The sequence below is a fragment of the Mytilus edulis genome, chromosome 5 (genome assembly GCF_963676685.1).
Source record: "Mytilus edulis chromosome 5, xbMytEdul2.2, whole genome shotgun sequence".
Classification (NCBI taxonomy): Eukaryota; Metazoa; Mollusca; class Bivalvia; order Mytilida; family Mytilidae; genus Mytilus; species Mytilus edulis.
The window spans coordinates 52897116-52914283 of record NC_092348.1 but is presented as its reverse complement, the minus strand read 5'-3'; the positions used below and the strand labels follow the sequence as shown (position 1 = coordinate 52914283).

Sequence of the window (17168 nt, the reverse complement as noted above, 5' to 3'; positions counted from 1 at the left end):
AAACATTTGGTTGCAACTGATTGATAAAATGTCAAAAACATTTGGTTGCAACTGATTGATGGAGAGTCAAGAACACATGGTTTAAACTGATTGATGGAGAGTCAAGAAAATTTGGTTGCAACTGATTGATGAATGATAAACAAAATTTGGTTTCAATGATTGATGAAATGTCAAAAACATTTGGTTGCAACTGACTAATGGAGAGTCAAGAACATGTGGTTTCTACTGATTGATGGAGAGGCAAGAACATTTAGTTTCTATTTAAAGATGAAGAGTCAAGAACATTTGGTTTCTATTTACTGATGGAGAGTCAAGAACAGTTGGTTTGAACTGATTGGTGGAGTGTAAAGAACATGTGGTTTGAACTGATTGGTGGAGTGTAAAGAACATGTGGTTTGAACTGATTGGTGGAGTGTAAAGAACATGTGGTTTGAACTGATTGGTGGAGTGTAAAGAACATGTGGTTTGAACTGATTGGTGGAGTGTAAAGAACATGTGGTTTGAACTGATTGGTGGAGTGTAAAGAACATTCAGTTTTTACTAATTGGTGAATTGTCAAAGACATTTGGTTTCAACAGGCTGACAAAGAGTCAAGAAAATTTGGTTTCAACTAACTGTTTGAGAGTCAAGAACATTTGGTTTCAACTGACTGTTTGAGAGTCAAGAACATTTGGTTTCAACTGACTGATGGAGAGTCAAGAACATTTGCTTTCAACTGAGTGATGCAGTGTCAAGAACATTTGGTTTTCAACTAAATGAGGGGGGGGGGGGGGGGTGTCAAGAACATTTAGATTTAGCTGATTGATAAAGGGGTCAAAAACATTTTTTTAAACTGATTGAAGGAGTGTCAGTATTAACTCTTTGAAGTTTCGGCAGTTTAAAACACTACGCTCTGGTGAAAATGTGTTATATTCTTGCAGAACAATAATAAACTTTTGACAACAGTAATAGAGAAAATGTCTGCGGTGTTTGGTCTTATTTGCTTCTGTGCTTCTGTAGAAAAGTGCTTAGAAAGGAAGGACAGATAACTATGGAAAAGTGATACATATGATCAAATTACCTTTGTAGATCTGACAAATATGTATCACTGTAAGTCAGCAAAATTTTATCATATTAAAATTACTATAGCATGTACTGGTACCTTATTGGCCTGATTGACTCTATTTAAATTTCTCTTTACAGTCAATAGTTTAAATTAGTGTAAATATAACAAATGCAGTATACCAATTATAATCCTCTTACATAGAACAAAGTTCTGTAACAAGCAGACCTTAATATTATGAAATAAAGTTCAGATAATATTAACCATTTAGTTATTCTAGCTAGACATAATTACTCTTGTGCCAAAATAACTACAAATTCACAAGTTAATTTACCAGCGGACATTTAACATCCCCTTCTACTTTTCAAACTTTATCAGCTTCTAAAAGATACTGTGCAAATTATTGTGCTCAAAAACTAGAGAGAAAATGTGCCTCCCTGAGGGCAGCTAGATAGAACCGTACAGGTCCAATCCTGAACAAAAGCTTGATTCAGGTCTGAATTTGGATTGTAATTAAATATTTGAAACATTATAGGTTTCCGACACAGAATAAATGTAGTCAAAGAACTTGAAATTAGTTATATGATCAAATGAAGATTTCTGCCTGTTTTTCAGTACATTGTACTGTTGCGCAAAGCTTAGTAATCTATTTCTTAAATCTTGAAGGGAAAAAATTATCCAGAAGTCACTCAAACCAAATGTCTTTGGACAATGACATTGTGATAGCAATTTTTTTGCAGTCGTATAATGAGTTACTATTTTTACTGTTTCAATACTTCCAATAGTCAACTCCCTGCATGTATTTCTGATATCCAAAGCAAGAGTTACATCCCTTTTTTTGTAACATAGAAAAATAGTTAATTACACCATCTAGTTGTTGTTTAAATACAACAAGGAGAAAATTTTCTGTTTAGTGCTATTTGTTGGACAAATTCATCAAAGACTGGCCATTGTTAAGAATTTAATTTATTTGGATTTATCATAAACATTCACATGGATATAGTCTTAAATAATAATAATAATATTGATTGTTTAACATTCATTTGTAAAGTGATTAACGTCATATGTTGTTTTTCTGGAATAAGTCGTTAATTGGACACAGCTGCCGTGGATTTTGTAATTTGAAAAAAATCAAATCAACATGTTTAAATATTCCATAATATTTTCCTCAAGATTAATTTTTGTAATTTTCTGTACAAATTAGCTTCAAATAAAACCATATAGCTATAAGAAGATCATATTACAGAACAAAAAATCAAATCAAATAAAACAAAGCATTTCTATATTTATATTTTTTTGATATAGAATAACAAATGAATTATATGAATTATGGAAGTGACTAACTGAACTTCTTTGTTTTCTATCAATTTAATGCTCATATTAATAAAATAAGTTACCAAACAAGTTTGTAGATTTCAATATTTTGCAATAAACATTTGAATATTTTGTATAGTTTCAGGTTTAATGCACAAAAGCTAAGCAAAAGCTGGAGGAATTAATGTTACAAAAAAAAGGATGTAATAAAGACACCAGTTAAAATGAAATAATTGATCTAAAATTCCTTCCAAGTGCATTCAAAATTGTACAACTCTTTTAATTTTTCAGGCAAAGACTCCAAAACAATAAAAGATGGGCAAAGATACCAGAGGGACATTCAAACTCATAGATCGAAAATAAACTGACAACACCATTAATTTCAGTGGAACCCAGTGTCTCATCTACCTTAGCTGTTTAATAGTCTCAAGCTCAACAAAAATGTGAAAACAAATATTATAAGTTTTCCTCTAGATACGATCTTTCGATTGTAAGAAGCTTCTATCCAAGTTTGGTAAAAATCCAGGATGGTTTATGAATGTAATAAATGTTTTAAAAACTTTAACTGCAGACTGTATGTTATGTTCACTGGAAGAAGAACTAAGTCCATTTATAAGTAATATAAGGAAAATCAGGAAATAATTTTTACAAAATTTCCTTCTTCATACAAGCTTTTGATCATAAAAAAACTTCTGTCCAAAGTTTGGTACACATCCAGGATAGACTATAGGAAACACTCTCTTATGCAAGTAAATGCTCCAAAAAATGACAAAGTTCAATTATCTCCCAAAAGAGCAAATTTATACTAATCAAAATCAAAACCCTGGTCACATGCACACTTCCTAGGATTCAAACTGTAGGAGGAGTATTGCAGAAAAACTATATACCCATAATGGGACACACAGATGGAAGGTCAGACGAAAGGACAGACAGACAGACACATGGACAGGGGTAAAACAATATGCTCCCCAACTTTTAGTTGGGAGGGGGGGGCATAATTTAGTTGCGGGGGCATAAAAAGACAAACAGACAAGTAAAAGTACACAAGACATACAAAGACTAAGCAACACGAATTCAGGAAAGGTAAGCAGATCCTGCTACACATGTTGTGCCAGCCATGCTGCTCATGTTAAACCCATTAAATAGTCTTAATTCAGTAGGTCACATTCCTGAAAAGATTGTAGTTACGTCATAAGGAATATACTGGTATATCCGATATCATCTGTGAAACGTCAAATCAGCACCTGATAGAATATTTGTATAAAAGAGGCAAAAACTACCAAAGGGCTTTTCAAACTCACAAGTTTAAAACAAAATGATGATGCAATGGCAAAAAAAGTAAAAATAAACAACCAATTTTCCTCATGAAATACAACTGATGGGGATATTGTGAAAAAGAGGTCAAGGTCAAATGAAACATGTCAGAAAGACATATTCCCTTTCAGAATCATGGCATGCACCAAATATAGTTAACCTTTTTTTTAAATATCTATAAAAAAAACCAACAACTTAATCTGACACCAAATATTGACCAATGAACCATGACAATGAGGACAATAAAACCATTAAATACACCAAATAAAGGTTGAACTATTACTTAAATTTCTGAGAAAATGACCGAACTACATAAGCATTGACCAAAACAAGTTGCTTTCTTTAAAAAAAGAAAAGCAATACATGAACCTTAGACCGCTGACTGCCGGGTCACGAAAAGATTGTTGCTGGATTTGTTTGCTTCTGAATTGAAATAATTGACTGTGAATATAAGAAGTCAGTTGAAAGTATATATTTACAGCTTCTATTTGAATAGTTATTTTAAAGCTCGACTATTTTATTTATTACTTGGGAATGTACATAATTTTTCCGATTATAACCCTTTGGCAAATTCTAATTTCTACTAACCGGATGACTTATGCAAATTGCACAAACCTACTGAGTTTGCTTTATAATGTGGAATTCTGGATGCATTTATTTTATCTATCATATCTTTATATTTTGTTTCCTACATGAATGCCTTTATATTCTCAACTCGTATTTGAAGCTGTCTTTGCTCATGGTAGGTGTTGTATGCGGTGAAACCTGTGGCATGCAATTGATTTGGACCCCTTATGAAGAGACTTATTTTGGTCCAATAAAACATCTCCTGATTTTACTTAAATCAATTCAAACATTCTACAGGGAAACTTAGTTTTGCCGAAGAATTTCTTAATTCAGAAGTTTATGAATACCTGTACATAATTTCAAAATAACCAATTTATATAAAAAGGTATGTAGATATGAAAGATACCAGAATTAAAATGATGTACGCCAGACACGAGTTCAGTAGATACAAAAAAAGCATCAGTGACATTCGAATGAAAAAAGTTAAAAGGCTTAATACATTACAAAGTTAAGGAATCTATTCCTTGGGTAGACAATCCTTAGCTTTTCGAAAAGGTCAAAGTTTATAATAGGACGTGACTCAAAAAAGAAACAAAAGAGAAACAACTCGTGGTCAGAATATCGTTAGAAAGGATGACCGTGCTTCAAAGTCACATTGTAAGCTCCTTCTGCCGTGTCCTGAATTTAGATAACAACCAGATGCTCCGCACGGCGCAGCTTTATACGACCACCGAGGTTGAACCCTGAATGATTGGGGCAAGTATGGACACAACATTCAAGCTGGATTCAGCTCTAAATTTGGATTGTGATGAAATAGTTGACACAGCATAGGTTTCTGACACAGAATGAATGTGGTCTAATGAACTTAAAATATTTTTTTTGCCTTTGAGTAATTCACTATTCTGTTGAATATCAATCCTCTCAAAAAAATGTTTGAAGAAATTTTCTTTTTAGTTATGAAATCTGAAATGAGAAAAATTTACCCCCCCCCCCCCCATTTTTTTTCACATCCCCCTTTCCCTTTTTCTAAAACTGATCTCAATTCAAATTTCTAATGGAGTTTGCAACAATAACTACTCATTTAAATACATCATAAAATATTAAAATGTAAAATAAAGTGCTTGTTATCACTGAATGGTAAAGATTGTTTTAATTCATCAGTTGGTAGTAAAAGTGAATATACATTGTATATTGTATAAAACAATAATTTAAGTTGATTCAACTACTATTCTGGACAAAGAAAGATAACTCCAATTGAAAATTTCTTGCTATTGCACAATATTGTGCAATTAGATATTTCTTGCTATTGCGCAATACTGTGCAATTGAAAATATTTGCTATTGCACAATACTGTGCAATTAAAGATTTCTTGCTATTGCTGAATACTGTGCAATTGAAAATTTCTTGTTATTGCACAATACTTAATATAATAATTTTGGATCCTGATTTGAACCAACTTGAAAACTGGGCCCATAATAAAAAAAATCTAAGTACATGTTTAGATTCAGCTTTTCAAAAAAGCCCAAGAATTCAATTTTTGTTAAAATCAAACTTAGTTTAATTTTGGACCCTTTTGACATTAATGTAGACCAATTTGAAAACGGGACCAAAAATTAAGAATCTACATACACAGTAAGATTTGGCATATCAAAGAACCCCAATTATTCAATTTTTGATGAAATGAAACAAAGTTCAATTTTGGACCCCGATTTGGACCAAATTGAAAACTGGGCCAATAATAAAAAATCTAAGTAAATTTTTAGATTCAGCATATCAAAGAACCCCAAGGATTCAATTTTTGTTAAAATCAAACTAAGTTAAATTTTGGACCCTTTGGACCTTAATGTAGACCAATTTGAAAACAGGACCAAAAATTAAAAATCTACATATACAGTTAGATTCGGCAAATCAAAGAACCCCAATTATTCAATTTTTGATGAAATCAAACAAAGATCAATTTTGGACCCTTTGGGCCCCTTATTCCTAAGCTGTTGGGACCAAAACTCCCAAAATCAAACCGAACCTTCCTTTTATGGTCACAAACCTTGTGTTTAAAATTTCATAGATTTCTATTTACTTATACTAAAGTTATGGTGCGAAAAACCAAGAATAATGCTTATTTGGGCCCCTTTTTGGCCCCTTATTCCTAAACTGTTGGGACCGCAACTCCTAAAAACAATCCCAACCTTCCTTTTGTGGTCATAAACCTTGTGTTTTATTTTCATTGATTTCTATTCACTTATACTAAAGTTATTGTGCGAAAACCAAGAGTAATGCTTATTTGGGCCCTTTTTTTGCCCCTAATTCCTAAACTGTTGGAACCAAAACACCCAAAATCAATCCCAACCTTCCTTTTGTGGTCATAAACCTTGTGTCAAAATTTCATAGATTTCTATTTACTTAAAGTTATAGTGTGAAAACCAAGAAAATGCTTTTTTGGGCCCTTTTTGGCCCCTAATTCCTAAAATGTTGGGACCAAAACTCCCAAAATCAATCCCAACCTTCCTTTTCTGGTCAAAAACCTTGTGTAAAATTTCATAGATTTCTATTCACTTTTACTAAAGTTAGAGTGCGAAAACTAAAAGTATTCGGACGACGACGCCAACGTGATAGCAATATACGACGAAAAATTAAAATTTTTGTGGTCGTATAAAAACGAAAATTAGCTTTCACGAGTGAATTTAGTAGTATTGCATGCAAGTAGTATCTTAGCGCACGAAATAGTAAATAGAAAGCATCTCACTGATACTCAGGAAAAGAATACACATTTGCATGACTATCACATATCTTAATCTAATAGTTGAATTCGAATGTCAAACGGCCTACATTAAATGTTTTGACTCGGATTCATTGACATTTTATCTGGAATTTTTGAGAACGCAAACCGATAGTGTGCTTTTGAAATGTGATCTATAATGTGAATGAATCAAGGTGTAGGATAGTTGGTCAACACAATGAATACAATTTTCAAAACCGTTACATATAGTACAAATACATAGATGCTATACGGGTTTAAACTATCAAAACAAACAAACAAAAATTGAATTTAAATTTTTTGAAAAACTAACGTTCCTGTTAGTATTTTTTTTTCAAATTCTTTTGAATATATATAATATCAATAAACATGAACGTCAAGTATTTACGAATGGACAGTTTATTTATCGAATGAATCTACTTTTAAATTCTAACATTCCACTATGTGAATATATTACTATACAAAATATAAGCAAAGACTTCTAAATCCATACTAAAACGGTATAAAATAATCAACATTATAGTTGTTATCAAATTTTGTTGTGATTGTTGTAAATTATTTTTACGGTTGTTGTGAGTTGCAAGGATTTAAAATCATGCTTTATGAATTGAAAACACCCAATTTTTTTTTATTCACGACCGTTTAAAATTTAAATATTTACTAAATTGATCTTACTTTCCGTTTTATGGATATATTACAATACAAAAAAAAAAATAATAATTACTCATAAAACCTAAATACTAAAATGGTATGAAATAATTAACGTAGAAATATAATGATTATTGTTTATAAACATTTTTTTTTGTAGGATGCAATAATTTATTTAGATTTAATTTTTATATTTCCTTTGCAAATGAATATTTAAAAATACCAAAGCAGAGTATCTTGATATATAAAATACTTATTTCTTAATTGCAACTCTGAAAATATTCTGTATATATTTCTTTGATTCCGACTGAATTAAATACTTTTGATAAGAATATTATCTTTCTGTTTTCCGATCAAATATTAATATTTTAACCAGAATCTTCTCTCCCGTAAGTCTATGATGAAATACACACTCAGTATCCCGTGGTTAAATCTTCAAACATAATTAGTTCAGATGTTATCGAGACAACATACAATACCACGTTATAATTGACCCAGATACACACAGTGTCTGTGGTCGTTTTAAAACAAATATAATTGCGTCGTCAAGGGCCATCAAGGGACCATATCAAAGACGTAGATAACAACCTGTTAGGACTTGTATAAATGACCGAAATCTTTAGAGACGTTCCGAGAATTTTATTCTGACTTCCGGCCGAGAGATATCGAGTGGCCCATAGACACATCCAAAACTCGCCAATATATAAGCATGAACCCCTCAGGGGGTTCATGCAAAAAAACATTTCCATGGTCAGTACAAACCAGAGATAAAGCAAAGATTGAAAACAAATAAGGAACATCAAAATCAAACTAACAGAAGGATGGGCAGGTGGTATGAGACAGACAGGGAATTCAACCTGTAACTTTTTTAACATTTTTGTTAAGAATTTCTTTGTTTTTTTTAAATAGAATATAAAATTGCAACTTGGCAAGCTTTTTTTTTAGTATGAGAGATTTTCAAAATAGTCAATGTATTAGCTTATTGTTAAATAGCGAGCTGAGAACAAGTTATCAAAGCTGTTAATTGTTAAATCATAAATACTTATACATTGTCTTCACTATAAACTGAATTTAGGCAGTATAGATTAATCAGACACATAAAAGTATGGAAAAGTTCCAAAACATTACATAAACACCCACTGGATTCAATTGGTAATAAGTTTTTTATCAAAAAATTGGGAACAATTATCAAACTATCAAGGAGATAAGTAAATCTAACAACTTTATCAACAAACTAATTTAGTTAATTACATCTATATATACTCTCAAACAGATTTACATTAAAAAGTAGATAAAAACTACATTTCATTAAGAGATCCAGGCATTGATAAATACAGTTGTAATTAAATAATTTAAATCTGAAGGGAAAACAGGTGTCTGTCTGTTGGTCAAATTCAATGAGGAAATATCTCCTTTAAGTTATCAAAGAAATTGTATGATAACAGAAAGTAAGTGATTATCATCTAATAATTACTTCTCACCAAATAAAGTTCATTGCAAATCTTTTTAAATTAAGTTAAATAACTATTATTTTTTGGTTCTTTTCCTTTTCACACACAAAAATCATCACTTCAATTTCTTTTAACTTTTAATGCTTCAGTCCCTAGGAGAAGGGAGCATTACATGTTGCCCTTGATCATCTGTCTGTCTGTCTCATTTTCATTTCAGCACTTTAACTTAGTTTTCTTCATCCAAATTTTATGAAAAAATTCTACAGAATGCTCAGAACCAAAACTTGTAGACAAGTAAAGCTAAAATAGAGATAAGAAGTAAAAGAATGAAAGAACCAAAGCATTATTCAAGAACTGAGACACTACACAACATAACTTATCAGGAATGTTGTTAAACAAGAAATAAAATCAACGAAAATATGATAATACCACACAGCACAAAAATATCTATGACTATTAAGAGTAATTGAGTTCTTTAACAATAGTGCACACACTATAATGTCTTGTCTTCTTTACTAACCATTGATTTTATGTTGATAGTCCTAAATATAAAGCTTTACTACATGTACAACTATCATATAAACTTCAACATGATCCAACTAGAGGCTCTAAAGAGCCTGTGTAGCTCACCTTGGTCTATGTAAATATTAAACAAAGGAAGCAGATGGATTCATGACAAAATTGTATTTTGGTGATGGTGATGTGTTTGTACATCTTACTTTACTGAACATTCTTGCTGATTACAATTATCTCTATCTATAATGGCCCAGTAGTTTCAGAGGAGAAGATTTTTGTAAAAGATTACTAAGATTTACGAAAAACTAGTTAAAAAATGACTATAAAGGGCAATAACTCCTAAAGGGGTCAACTGACCATTTGGTCGTGTTGACTTATTTGTAAATCTTACCTTGCTGAACATTATTGCTGTTTACAGTTTATCTCTATCTATAATAATATTCAAGATAATAACCAAAAACAGCAAAATTTCCTTAAAATTACCAATTCAGGGGCAGCAACCCAACAACGGGTTGTCCGATTCATCTGAAAATTTCAGGGCAGATAGATCTTGACCTGATAAACAATTTTACCCCCTGTCAGATTTGCTCTTAATGCTTTGTTTTTTGAGTTATAAGCCAAAAACTGCATTTTACCCCTATGTTCTATTTTTAGCCGTGGCGGCCATCTTGGTTGGTTGGCCGGGTCACGCCACACATTTTTTTAATGAGATACCCTTATAATGATTGTAGCCAAGTTTGGTTAAATTTGGCCCAGTAGTTTTAGAGGAGAAGATTTTTGTAAAAGTTAACGACGACGACGGACGCCAAGTGATGAAAAATCTCACTTGGCCCTTTGGGCCAGGTGAGCTAAAAAATGAGGTCAAGGTCATATAAATGACTAGAGGCTCTTAAGAGCCTGTGTCGCTCACCTTGGTCTATGTGCTTATTAAACAAAGGAAACATGGATTCATGCCAAAATTGTATTTTGGTGATGGTGATGTGTTTGTAGATCATACTTTACTGATCATTCTTGCTACTTACAATTTTCTCTATCTGTAATGAACTTGGCCCTTTAGTTACAGAGGAAAACATTAATGAAAATTGCTAAAAATTTACTATAAAGGGCAATAACTCCTTAAGGGGTCAGCTGACCATTTTGGTCATGTTGACTTATTTGAAGATCTTAATTTGTTGAACATTATTGCTGTTTACAGTTTATCTCTATCTATAATAGTATTCAAGATAATAACCAAAAACGGCTAAATTTCTTTAAAATTTACCAATTGAGGGGCAGCAACCCAACAACCAGTTGTCCAATTCATCTGAAAATTTCAGGGCAGATAGATATTTACTAGATAAACAAGTTAACCCCTTTGTAAGATTTGCTTTAAATGCTTTGGTTTCAGAGTTATAAGCCAAAATCTACATTTTACTCCTATGTTCTATTTCTAGCCATGGCAGCCATTTTGGTTGATTGGTTGGGTCACCGCACACATTTTTTAAACTAGATACCCTAATAATGATTGTGGCTAAGTTTGGTTACATTTTGTCCGTTAGTTTCAGAGGAGAAGATTTTTGTAAAATGATTACAAAAATTTACGAAAAATTGGTAAAAAATGACTAATAAGGGCAATAACTCCTTAAGGGGTCGACTGACCATTTGGATCATTTAACTTATTTGTAGATCTTACTTCGCTGAACATTATTGCTGTTTACAGTTTATCTCTATCATCATTTTCAAGATAACCGAAAACACAAAATTTTCTTAAAATTACCAATTCAGGGGCAGCAACCTAGAAACCCATTGTCCTATTTATCTGAAAATTTCAGGGCAGATAGATCTGGACTTTATGAACAATTTAACCCATGTCAGATTTGCTCTAAATGCTTTGGTTTCAGAGTTATAAGCCAAAATATACATTTTACCCCTATGTTTTATTTTTAACCAAGGTGGCCATCTTGGTTGGTTTGGCGGGTCACCAGACACACTTTTTAAACTAGATACCCAAATGATGATTGTGGCCAAGTTTGGTTAAATTTGGCCTAGTAGTTTCAGAAAAGAAGATTTTTGTAAAAGTTAACGATGACGGACGCCAAGTAATGAGAAAAGCCCACTCGGCCCTTTGGGCCAGGTGAGCTAATAAAAACCCAACTAGAAATACATGTACATTTCATACACTGAATATGCTTTAAATATAGATGATCTATTGCATATATCTAAGAAACAAGCGTAAGCAGGAAAACTTAAAATTAAGCATTGAACCATGAAAATGAGGTCAAAGTCAGATGAACCCTACCAGACAGACAATTGTACAATTGTTACATGCTTTAAATATAGTTGAGTTACTGCTTATAGTATCTAAGAAACAAACTTTACCAGGAAAACATAATACTGACCAATTATCCATGAAAATAAGGTCATGGTCAAATGATTATTGCCAGACAGAAATATTCACCTTACAATCCTGCCACACACTAAATATGGTTGACCTATTGCTTATAGCATTAGAAAAACAGGTCGAAATACAAAACCTAAAATTGAGCAATGAACCATAAAATGAGGTTATGGTCAAGGAATAGATACCTGACTGACATGAACATGGTAAAATATTTTCATGCACCAAATATAGTTGACCTATTGTATAGTCATTACAGTATTTGAAAAAGACACCAAAACATAAAAATTGATTTTAATCACTGAACCATGAAAATGAGATCAAGGTCAGATGACACTTACCAGAAGAACATATACTGGTATCATACCAAACATCAAATATAGGAGATGTATTGCTCATAGTATCTAAGATATGGACTTGACCACCAAAACTTAACCTTTTTCACTGATCCATAAAATGAGGTTAAGTGAAAAATGTCTGACAGGCATGAGGACCTTGCAAGGTACACAGATACTAAATATAGTTATCCTATTACTCATAAAAAGTAAGAAATAAAGAATATTATAAAACTGAACTTTTTTTCCAAATAGCCACTGAATCATGAAAATGAGGTCATAAACAATGGACATATGACAGAACATCATAACAAAAGTTATCACTATACAAAGTATGAAGGATCCAGTCTTCTACCTCCTAAAACATTACGTTTTTAAGAAGTTTTTTAACACTGTTGCCACTAGATCACTACCTCATTGTCAAACTTTCTGTTGCACGCTCAAGCAAGAATGTGTCCCCAAGTACTCAGATGCCCCACTCGAACTATCATTTTCTATGTTCAGTGAACCCTGAAATTGGGGTCAGAACTCTAATTTGGAATTAAAATTAGAAAGATCATATCATAGGGAACAAGTTTCAAGTTGATTGGACTTCAACTTCATCAAAAACTACCTTGATTAAAAACTTTAACCTGAAGCGGGACAGATGAACGAATGGACAAACAGACCCACAGACCAGTAAACATAATGACCCTCTACTATTTTAGGTGGGGCATAAAAAACACTAACATCAGAATCTCTTATGAAGTATTTTCACCAGGATTGAGCCAGGTGACCAGGTCATTAGTGTCATCAGACACATTCTTCTTTTATTTCACATCTTCCTTTTCCATACCCTTTTAATTTAATTTAAATACATCCTTTTAAATATATCTATAATACTAAAATAACAAGGTCAAATTTGTCAGCTGTCATGGGGTAAAAAGGACTAATCAAAGAATTCAACTTTATATATAGCTAATATAGGACAATGGTGTTGATTAAAAATTACACCACTCCAGACCCTTTTGTTTTCCACATAATTAATATTGCCAATAATTAACAAGTTCCAGGTCGAATCTGATACCGATATAAATAATATATTCACCTGTTACCTATTACCTTATCTGTACGTTCCGCATCTTACAGGCGCACCACAAAACGGTGTATTTAGGATTTTGCTATATACACGGGTCATAATCAAAGGGTTGACACTTCTAAATTCAATCATTGTCACATTGTTCCCTATTGTAGTATTTTAATCAGTATGACTTTCTAAGATGTCAATACAAATACAAAAAATCTGGACTTAAAATAAGGCATATAGGTAGTTTTCAATTTGTTAGCCGGCATGACTTAAAACAGTGAATCAAAGAATTCAACTTTATTTATAACTAATATAGGACAATGCTGTTATTAAAGAATACTCCAATATTACCAATGACTGATTTGTCCAGGTCCAAGGGTTCAAACAGAAAGATTTTGAAAGCAGAGAAAACTGTGAAACTTATAATCGGCATGACTTTATCAGATGACAATATCAATACTAAAATAAGGCTTACACATAGTTATATACTTTAATTCAGTCACAGACCCTCGATATCACAGGTGTGTTCTAGTCTTGTCTTATAATTTCACTTCTTGCCCAAGAGAAAATGAAAACGGGATCCATCGGGATCCCAATGCAATCCCGGTGAAATTGTCGGGATAAGCATCTGGAGTCGGGATCCCATTCGGGTAAATATCTGAAACTGGGATTCCATTCCGGATATAAACTGTCTGAAGCCGGGATTCCAGTCTAGATGAAACGGGATAAATATCGGACACTGGGATCCCAATCGGGGTAACTGTCTGAAGCTGGCATCCCAATCGGAACTGTTTAAAGCCGGGATCCCAATCGTGATAACTGTCTGAAGCATGGATCCCAGTCTAGTTAAAACGGAAAATTGTATGAACCATAATTATGTTGTTGAAAATATGTAAGTGTTTTGTTTGTGTATACATATACATGTCTCTGATGACATCAAGTACAGGTTATTGGTGTTAATTAACAATGTGTATGACACCAAAGCTGTCAGGTGAAGCCAATCACTTTTAAGTGTCACTTAATATTCAGTTTGACAGATATTTATAAGTCAGAAAAATGCTGAGATTTTCGCGATAAAAATAGCAGGGTGTCCGAGAAATGTCAACAGGTGTTTTGCAAGACAAGCTTGGGCGTTTCTGATGTTCCCCAAGTTTCCATAAGTGCTTTTCTATTAGTTTTCGTCCGGCATCAACGATAAGATAATGATCGACATCGTAAAACGTTGGTTTCTCAACTTATGTAAAATGTAAAAAAAATCATGATCGCATGCTTTGTTTTCAATTGTACTGAACACTTCGACCCTAGAAAATACTGTACTAAATAATGCTGCCACTAACTTATCCGCATGCACCATGTGCGGATTAATAAAGTATTCTTTTCTTATATTTAGTAAAAACTGGCCAGTAATTAATACTTTTATGCGATACCCTTAATCTATTTATAATACCGTTACGGAGACAGATCAACTTCTGGCCGATATAATTTGGGGCGAGATTGTCACTTTGACGTTAGTGTACTGGTAAAAACGTCATCAAAATCTGATTACGCTGATTTATGGAGGACCAAGATGATTCCAATGCAGATGTTTTCAGATAAGTGCATTAATAATTTAATTTAACATGTGTATATGTGTATATAATGATTATAAAAATAATTTATTGAGGAACTATGATTTTTATGGTTTTTATTTGAGCAAATCAACATCAGAAAGTCAGAAAGCATAAACTGAAAATATATTTATTTTTAACATATGCAATGAATAAACTTGTTGTCACATAACAGGCATAACTAGTAGGTATGTAAAAATTGAATTCAGTTGTGTGTATATTTATTTGGTGAAAATAATAAGTCGCTAGTTATTTATCTTCAGGGGATAAAAATGGGGGAGGGTAATTAATTTGTAAAAAATTTAAAATAGCCTTCCAAGACTTCATAATTATTTGGACAAGCTTCCAATCTACTGTATAAACATGCAATAACATTTCTATTGAATTTGTTGCTTCAAAACGTATTGATCAAATGATTCTTTGTGGATTTTTTTTATACTTTTAGGGGATTTAATGATATTTATAAATGGAGCTGCCAACAGATTGCAGAGATATTTCAGTTGCCATAATTTACTCAGCAATACTAGTTGGAAGTACAGTGACAGCAAATTAATTTACAGAAAGGAGAACATGTCATGTATCCTTTTGCATAAATAACCTAGGAATCCCAGTGGCAGTGCAATTTGAATTGGTGAATGTATATCCTGCTGGGATTTATTTTTGGGATCCTGCTTTTTTTCCAGGAATCCCAGTATATTCCAATCAAAATCCCAGTATATATCCACTGGGATTTACATCGGGATCACGCTTCTTTTTATGGGAATCCCGAAATTTTATCCCCGTACATTTACATTGGAATCCTGCTTCTTTTGCGGGAATCCCAAAATTTTATTCCAGTGGGATCCCAATTGAAATCCCACAATATCCTAGTGGGATCCCAGTATATTTCAACTGGGATTTACATCGGGATTCCCAGATTTTTTGTGGTTCCTGAAATTTTATCCCGTTGGAATTAGGTGGGATCCCAATTGGAACCCAATTGGAATCCCATCAAAATTCCAGCTGGGATTCCAGATTTATTTTCTCTAGGGTGTTTACAGGATTTTATTTTCAAAACATTTTCATATTTCACAGATCTTGGAAATTTAAATTGTACAATGAATAAACTCATCCTAGATACCAGGATTAAATTTTGTATTTACCCCAGACGCACGTTTCCTCTACAAAAGACTCATCAGTGACGCTTAAATCCCAGAAAGTTAAAAAGGTCAAATAAAGTACAAAGTTGTAGAGCATTGAGGACCAAAATTCCTAAAATGTTTGTCAAATACAGCTAAGGTGATATATTCCTGAGGTAGAAAAGCCTTAGTACTTCAAAAATTCAAAACTTTTGTAAACAGTTAATTTATAAATATGACCAAATCAATGTTAATTCAACTACTGGGCTGGTGATCCACGATAAATAGATGTCACACACCCTATTACATGTATTAACCTCCTGGCAAAAAAGTATCAAATGGTCTTCTACTTATGTTTGTGCTTAATCTTTGGAACAAAAAACAAGAAATGTACATGCTGAGAACAAAGACCTTGTAAAAATATTAAAGATGTCTATGTTATGACAACATTTGAATCCACATTCATCGATAGACCAAATAACAAGCTGAAGCACATATACCAATTCAAGCCAATATCAACCAGTGCAATCATTCAGTGGAGATAAGAACGATAATAAAGTGACTCTAAAGCAGCAGTTTGTCGTTTGAAAAAAGTCATATACATGAATTTGTATGCTGTAATATTTAAACTGTGAACAGTATATATATATATACTGTTATCTGAACTGCTTACGGTCAATATATTTGTTCAAGATTATAAATTTTCAAAATCTAAATGTAAATTCTTATCTATATTCTGTGGTAAAGTTGCTGTTGAATTCTAATTTAACAGACATAGCCTAGGTCCCCCTTTTTCTTACTGATGCATTTATAATTGTTGTTTACTATAACCTGATAACAGTATAATGCATAATTTGTCCCCTGTTTAGTTAATCATTCAAAAATTAAAAGTAAGGATTCATTCAATTGTCAGTGTGCAGCATGTACCGAATTAGAATTAGCAACTATGCAAAATGTTGAAATCTTCAGTTTCTGATGTTGAGTTGTCAAATTAACATGTGTGTATTCAACTTCCGGCAATACACATTTTCCCAGCATACTTGTTCAACGTGTTAATT

The 17168-nt window shown here is 32.5% G+C and overlaps 1 protein-coding gene across 8 annotated transcripts in view; it reads right to left on the bottom strand.

The window, feature by feature from the left end:
- LOC139523921 (uncharacterized) overlaps positions 1–17168 on the bottom strand; it is an 84664-nt gene extending 67496 nt beyond the window's left edge. For 4 of the 8 annotated variants that reach the window (XM_071318333.1, XM_071318328.1, XM_071318330.1 and 1 more), the window contains exon 1: positions 17038–17156. The gene's annotated coding sequence lies outside the window, so the exon portion shown is untranslated. Of the gene's footprint in view, positions 1–17037 lie in introns of all 8 variants that reach the window. The other 4 variants (XM_071318329.1, XM_071318325.1, XM_071318327.1 and 1 more) reach the window with 3 other exon arrangements.